This window comes from Lucilia cuprina, chromosome 4, assembly GCF_022045245.1.
Source record: "Lucilia cuprina isolate Lc7/37 chromosome 4, ASM2204524v1, whole genome shotgun sequence".
Taxonomy (NCBI): domain Eukaryota; kingdom Metazoa; phylum Arthropoda; class Insecta; order Diptera; family Calliphoridae; genus Lucilia; species Lucilia cuprina.
Window position 1 is genome coordinate 66494508 of NC_060952.1, and position 5671 is coordinate 66500178.

The following is a 5671-nucleotide window of genomic DNA, read 5'->3' on the forward strand; positions in this document are numbered from 1 at the left end:
TAAAAGTCAACCAAGTTTTTGATTTTGCAAAAAATTCAAAAATTTTAAAACTTGAGTTACAAAATATTTTTTTGATAGATATCCCACTCGCATTCCACAAAGCGACCATATAGGTCGCTTAGGAAAAAACTTAAGCTTTCTTAAAAAAATAAAAAAGGGCCCATTTTGAAAAAAAGTCAAAAATATATTTGATTTAAAAAAAATCAAAAATATTTTATTAAATTTTTTTTAATTTTTTCGAAAGATTGCATAAATAGCTATCTAAACTATTTGGGACACATTTTGCTAAGAACAGTAGGTAATATGTTACATGGATGAGAAAAAACACCTGCATGGCCAAAATGTCAAATTTTGACCGCCTCTAACTTAGAAATTTCACGAGCGATCTTTTTGAAAAATTGTGTCTGAATTACTATCCAATAGAACTAACTATGGTGCAAATTTCATCACGATCGGAAGACATCGATTTCAAAAGTTGGTTCACTTGACGTGAAATGCCCCATATAGTTAGAAGATATATAGATGAATTGAAATATGAAATTTTGAATCTTTTAATTATGAAAGGTGAAGTTAAGAGTATGGAATATGTAGGATAAGGTTTTGTTTTGTTATCTTTTTTTGGGCTGACAACAAACTTTAATTCCGTCAGCATGGAGGGTGGTCTCAGGAAGAGTGTAGTGTATATTTGTGTATGGCTACCTAATTTAAAGTCTAGGTAACGCAATCTATAAACCATTTTATTATTTTTTACCAAGAATTACCAACACAGTGGGGCAGAATCGAAATTTTTTGGAAATAAATCTGGCATTGCTAAACGGCTGATCGGGATAAAATTTGGCGTGAGCGTAGCCAAGGAGTATTCGAGTTTAAGTTTTGAATATGAACCACGCAGATACAAAATTTACCATACCTTGGTCCGCCTTTTTTTGAATACTGGGCGTAATTTTGGACCAAATTTGTTAGTTAGACAACAAAATTTCCAATAATATACAAAAAATTTCAGATCAATATCATTTACAGATCCAAAAATATACGTTTTTTAATTTAATAATTCCAAAAAATTAGATTTTTGCCGTTTTTTGCCAAAAATGTGTTAACTCTTTTATAATTAAAATAAAATTTTCTTTAAGAACATATAACAATTTTATAGTTTTCTAAAAGGTATCTTTACGCAGAACGCTTTGGAGTAAAAAACTGTGTAAAACTGAAAATGTTGCCACTGCGTCCTTCCGAATATGATTTTGTCATATATTACATATTTGTTAAATTTCTAAAACTATGATTTATATTAAAATTTTAATATTGTCGCAGATAGCTACAGCGATTTAGTCCATATTTATCCCTTAATAATTTTTTTAGTTAGATATGGAAATTCTCGTCCCTTTACAAAAAATTTCAATTACATTCAAAAATATGTTCATTTAAACCTGTGTCCTTTAATTTCATCTTTTTCATATTTTAGTATTAAGTACTTATGACAGAACATACATATGGTGTTGAATAAAATATTTGGACAATTTTAAAAAATTATTTAGTTAATTATTTTATTAAAGACTATAACATTGTATATAAAATAAAAAAATTATAATTTTATTATGAGCCACGCACAACAACACCTAAATCACCCCACACAAACCACCTTTCCTGCCCACCGAAATATAAAACACAATTTAATACAATATCATCAGTTAGTATAATAGCTTTTTTTATTTGAACTGTTTATCTTAAACATAATACAATAAATTCTTACAACCTACTTATATAGTTAATTCCTAACACTACTTATTTTCTACAAAATAATCTGTCATATCGGTATACATATACAGAAGGTAATATAAGTCCTTTAAATCTTCCTTGTTTTGAGATGATAGAGTTTCATAACAAATCTGTTAACTCTCCAAGTGGAAATATATTCGATTCAATTATTATTTGACCATGACACAATACTTTGTGTACTGTTGGTGTTAGTTCCCTCCATGGATACAGAGATACAAGTAATTTAGAAATTTCAGATGTATATTCCCCAAATCGATTTCCATTAATTTTATGTTTACTATTTAGTGCCATTAAAATATTATTAACAATTCCTTCGATTCCAGTTATTTTTGAAGTAATTTCAAAATCACTAAAAAACCTTCTCGCCGTATTACCGTCATTTGTACTACCGCAACTTGGAAGTGGTTTGTCGATGTTTAATCCCATCTGAACTTTAAATTCTTCTTGGATTCTGCATTTTTTCGCAGCTCTCAGTTCTTTAAATTCTTCATTATTTTTTGTTGATTTAGTAAGATTCTCTGGCACACTTCTATATTTGAGTTCGTATGCTATGCGTAAAAAGTAATCCAAAAATCGTATTCTGGCATGAAGTGGTGAAATTCCGAAAGACAGGACTTCAACAGTTATGAATTTTCCTTAGTTGGTCTTCTGAAAAGCCTGACACAATTCTTTATGCTGTGTTTTCGAGCAAAGATGATATATCAATACAAGCTTCCACATCATTAACAGCAATAGGTGATGGTAGGATAGTTTGTTTTTTTTTTCCTGGATCGCCTTGTATGATGGTAATATATTGTGTCCTTTTTCATGCAGAGCTTTCCTTAATATTTGGTACTTATTTCGACTGAGACCCGGTTCCAACATGATCGCTATAGCTTCCTCTTCAGTAAAATTTGATTGTGATGTTGGAGTTAGTATACTTTCCACAATTCGCTTAAGTCGTTTTGGTGATGCATTAGGAAGAATTGTTGCAATATGTACAACATCCATAGGTTGGTTTTCCTTTTTCAGCATTTCGTTGAATGTATTAGCAATTTCCTCATTTGAGATTGAAAAAAGTTTTTGTGTGACCCTCTTCTTCTTTGACCTTGAATCGAAATTATCATTACCTGTATATTTTTACCTACATGAAACGAAACAGAACGAAATGATCTGTCGAAAAAATTTAGGTAAAAAATAGTTATAAATTTCTGAAAATTTAAGCATAATAGGACCTTTCAATATAAGGATAAGCAAACAAATAGAAAATAGGTAAATATAAGATTTAAATATGTTCTGTCATATTTTATACTAAAATATGAAATTAAAAGATACAGGTTTAAATGAACATATTTTTGAATGTAATTGAGATATTGGCTTGAAAATTTTTGTAAAGAATCGAGAATTTCCATATCTAACTAAAAAAAGATATTAAGGGATAAATATGGACTAAATTATTGTAGCTATCTGCGACCCTATTAAAATTTTAATACAAATCATATATGTATGACAAAATCTTTATTTATGAACAAAACTCAATAAAATTTTCAACGCTTGTTAAATTTGTCATTTCAAATAAGAAAAATTGAAAATTCAGGGCTGGGAAAATAAAAAAAGATATTAAGGAATAAATATGGACTAAATTATTGTAGCTATCTGCGACCCTATTAAAATTTTTATATAAATTATATATGACAAAATCTTTATTTATGAACAAAACTCAATAAAATTTTCAACGCTTGTTAAATTTGTCATTTCAAATAAGAAAAATTGAAAAGGTCGAAGGGAATCTCGCAATTTCCAAAAATAGGAATTAAAATCCCAAAAAAGGGATTCTTTCAGGGCTTGGAAAATACTTTTGGAGGAAATAGAAAACGTATTGATGTTTCCAAAACTGCTTTCAGTTTTCTGATCCCAGCTTTGGGATTTTTGAACATGTCGCCCAAAGTTGAAGTTTTGATAAAAAATAGGTCATATTCGGAAGGACGCAGTGGCAACATTTTCAAAAAATTGGACAATGTTTTTACGCCAAAGCGCTCTGCGTAAAGATGCCTTTTAGAAAACTATAAAATTGTTATATGTTCTTAAAGAAAATTTTATTTTATTAATAAAAGAGTCAAGACACATTTTTGGCAAAAATCTAAAATTTTTTGAATTTTTAAAATAAAAAACGTATATTTTTGGATCTGTAAATGATATTGATCTGATTTTTTGTATATTATTGGAAATTTTGTTGTCTAACTAACAAGAAAAACAAAAAGAAAATTGAGTCCATTTGGTCAAAAATTACGCCCAGTATTAAAAAAAGGCGGACCAAGGAATTTTGTATCAGATAGCTACAAAAGATAGGCGGGCCAACCATAGGACAGGACTATATTCTATCTACACTGAATTTTAATAGCTCATTCAAGACTATAATACCGACAAGGGATGATTCCATTAATCAATGCTCTTAACTCCAATGTTATTAAACAAAATGCCTTCAGGTTGTGTTGATATAGGTTCCAGAAAATGAGGGCACCCAGGGAAATAAAATATCTGATGAATGTGCAACCAGAAAAACTTCAAATTACAAGTAATTGTAATTGGTTATTCCTCAACTACACATTACAAGTAATTGTAATTGACCATATAATGAATTATTACCCCTATGTCTGCTTTATAGTCTCATAATACTTTTTAACATAAGAAAATAATTTTTTCAATATTTACCAAAAATAAGTTCAACATTTGTGCTGTATTTTTTAACAATGATAGCTTTAAAAAATGGGAAAGAATGAAAAAATGACTATCTGAACTATTGTGACAGCTAAAAATGTGTGCTGGCCTACTATCCGATAGTACTAGGCTAATTTAAATTTCATCTAAATCGATTTTTTGAGTAGGGTCATTTGACATTGAAATTTGTCAAAGGATGCAATAAATTGTCTTTTTTGATGAAATTATCAGAGGATGTCTCGGATTTTTGTTTATATCACCATTATTCATGGACGTATTTTTATGATTATTTATAGGGAATTTCTGAAAAGTATATCTGTGAACAGGTCCAGAATATATATACTTTAAAAGGTAGGAAATTACAAACGGATTAACAAACAAAATTCAATTTTTTATGAATGTACTCTCGGGGGAGTTTTCCATTTTTTAATACCACAGTCCACCACTTGGAAATATTATATTTCGTGAGGACCAAAAAAGGTGAAAAACATGAAAAATAAAAAGATACAAGTTACGGTGCAGGGCCTGAATAACCCAATAATCCTGCAATTGTGAGCAAAATAATACTACGGAGGAGGGTACCTTGACTTCCGTGGCGACCAATGCGACAAATGTACAGTATGCCATTGGCAAAAACATAAATGTGAAAGAGAAGAATGTACTCGGAGCTACCTCAGCATTTAAATATAGGTGAGGACTCTGACTCTGAATCCACAGATGATAATAACAACACCATTATATCAAATCCAATAAATGATACAGTAGAGCAAATGGTGAAACAGGTGAGTGATAGCATAGCTAAACTACCTATTACAAAAAAAGCACACAGGAGGAAGTTTAAAAAGATGTTTCAGGAGATTATAGTTAGACAATTACACGCCTAAAGAAAAATCGGACTCTCTCACAATGTAATAAACGTATACTGGAAATTCTTGCTCAAAATACTGAGCTGGTCTTTAAAAATAGGATGTTTTTTTACAGGAATGAAGTAATAAGAATTCCTTGCCAAGAAAAGGTAAAGCTTACTTAGCCTTTAAAGCTATCATAATTATAATTGGGATGGTGCCAATTGGAAGGGTTTTTACAACAAGCCCCGAAATGTACACTAAAAAACATATGAACACAGCATCGGGGAAATTGTCAAGGTATCGATTAAACAATCTCATATTCCGAAGCCAGATAAGGACACCGCAGTGTC